The sequence below is a fragment of the Odocoileus virginianus genome, chromosome 9 (assembly GCF_023699985.2).
Source record: "Odocoileus virginianus isolate 20LAN1187 ecotype Illinois chromosome 9, Ovbor_1.2, whole genome shotgun sequence".
Classification (NCBI taxonomy): domain Eukaryota; kingdom Metazoa; phylum Chordata; class Mammalia; order Artiodactyla; family Cervidae; genus Odocoileus; species Odocoileus virginianus.
This window is the reverse complement of record NC_069682.1, coordinates 63,043,380-63,045,954: the sequence shown is the minus strand read 5'-3', so window position 1 is coordinate 63,045,954 and position 2,575 is coordinate 63,043,380.

The window sequence follows — 2,575 nt, the reverse complement described above, 5'->3', positions numbered from 1 at the left end:
GACAAGACCTCTTTGTGGTCAGTCTTGCTCTGATCCAGCCTTGCTTTAGTAAAGATCAAATTGTAGCCCCTTCTGTGCTTCCTTTCACACTACCTCTGGCTTCAGAGGCGCCTCTGTCACCCACAAAAGGGGTGCCTTTCCGAGACTGTCAGCTCTGGTCCGGGAGGCACCGGGACAGTTGGATCCCACAGGGCTCCCTGGGCCGGAGCAGATGAGTAAGGGGCAGAGAGAAGCGTGCCTGGGCCTCCGTGGGAGCTCCGAAACAGAATTTGAAGAGAGGATTTCATGGAAGAAAGGGAAACAGAGTCTCTCTGTGCCCCTTCCCAGGACTCCGCTGTCTTAGTCCACGGGTGACGACCACCCTGACCTCCCAGTACATGGCTGCTCCCCAAGGTGAGGCTCCTGACCACCAAACGGAGGAGTAACAAGAGGACAGAGGTTTGCTGGGCAAGAGGAAATCCTGGGGCTACCCTGGCTGGAGGAGGCTGACTGAGGGGAGGCAGTGGCAAGAATGAAGTCAGGGGTGGGTGGCTGAAGTCCCTGAAATCCCCAAGTTACCAGAATGCACTTGAGGAAATTATTCATCTGTTTTCCTACTGAGTTATATCCAGTAGCCTCTGCATATGCCTGCTTCTACTACAGGCAGGACCCACAAGGGTTTTGAGGGCCAGAGAGGCCTACAGAGAAAGCTAGAAAAAGATGAAGGAAGGATGTGGCTTCCAGCTCAGGGTCCTCCCTTCCTCCCAAGCAGTCATTCTGGGGACCATCAACACCCTTCCCAGCATTTCAGGGAGCCCAGTCCTTGGGAGGAGTCTTGGGGAGAAGCTAGGAGTCCAGGTTTAACTGCCCAGCCTACAGTTCTCCTTTGCTCTGCCAAGGCACTGGATTTAGCCCAGAACCTAGAAGTACCAGGCCCACCCTATTTCTGGATCTCATCATTCACAGCTCCCAAATACTGATCTCTCAAGGACCAGGCACTATTTATCTGCCGCTTTATGATTCTGTCAATCTGTGCTTTACACATTTTGAGGCTATTTTATGAGGGGCATAGAGGTTAGATTCAGGCTCTGTGTAACTTTTTCTGAGTTGTTATAAAGTATTTTTCCTAGTAATACTTTCTGCCTAGCAGGTAAGTGCTCTAGTGTTCCTCTGCCTTCTTCTGTCCCTTTCATCTTTGTATGTTTTCAAAGCATCTTTTGCAAAGAACTTGCAGCTATACATGTTTTCTAAAACTAACCTTATTTCTCGTTTTTCTTTTGACAGGCCTATTTACACTTACATTAACATACTTGAACTCATTTATACCACTTTGTTTTGTACTTTTTAAAAAGGAACTTATTTGGCTGCATTGGGTCTTAGTTGCAGTGGATGGCGTGGGCTTCTCGAGTACAGGCTTAAGTCGCCCCACAGGATATGGGATCTGAGTTCCCCAATCAGGAATCAAACTTGAGTCCCCTGCATTGGATGGCAGTGGACCAGCGGGGAAGTCCCTGTTTTATTCTTTTCATTAACTAGGCTACCTCTTCTCTCCACACCACCCACCTCCAAACTTTTCTTATACTATTAGACTTGGATTTATAGGCTCTGTTCATAATTTCTTTGAGGTTTCCCTTGCTGCATTAGTATTACCTATTCAGGGAGCTTATTCCAGGTTCCTTGCTCCGTGAGAACCCAGGCTACATCTCTACTTAGGCATTTTAAAACATGTAGTCCCTACCCGTCCCAAGGGCTGATTTCTCTATCTGAAACAGGCTTGCCTCAGTGCCAACTCGGCTTACCAGTCTGGCTTTGATTTTCATGTTTATTTCTGATTTCCAAGCTTTTCCATATCTATAATTCTAAGGTTAGCATGACAACTTTTTAAAATTCTGCTTTATCCCACTTTTTGCGTAACTTTGTAGGAGGTTCGAGGGTGACTTTCTGGGTCAGCTTATACAGACATGTTTCCTGAAATCCTTAGGTGATTCATTTATTAGCTCATTAATCTACAGGATAGTCAGGTGATAAAGAATCTGCCTGCAATACAGGTGACCCTGGTTGGATTCCTGGGTTGGAAAGATACCCTAGAGAAGGAATAGGCTAGCCACTCCAGTATTCTTGCCTGCAGAATCCCCATGGACAGAGGAGCCTGGTGGGCAGTCCGTGGGGTCACAAGTCAGACACGACTGAGTGACTAAGCCCAGCACAGGATAAAAGGGATTACTCTCATTTCCTGGGCTTCCCTGGTGGTTCAGCCAGTACAAAAATCCGCCTGCAATGTAGAAGACTTGGGTTCAACTGCTGAGTTGGGAAGATCCCCTGGAGAAGGGCATGGCTACCCACTCCAGTATTCTGGCCTGGAGAATTCTGTGGACTGTATAGTCCATGGGATCTCAAAGAGTCAGACATGACTGACTGATTTTCACTCATTTCCTAAATGAGGGGATAACTGTCCCATTGTTCTCCTTGTTTCACATTATTTCAAAGATTTTTCCTCCTTAAATCCCCGATGAACACGAAGGTAATGGTTTTTATTTTTAACCTACACTTTTAGTTAGAATAATGCTAGCTTCTGTAACAAACAAGGCCAAAGCTC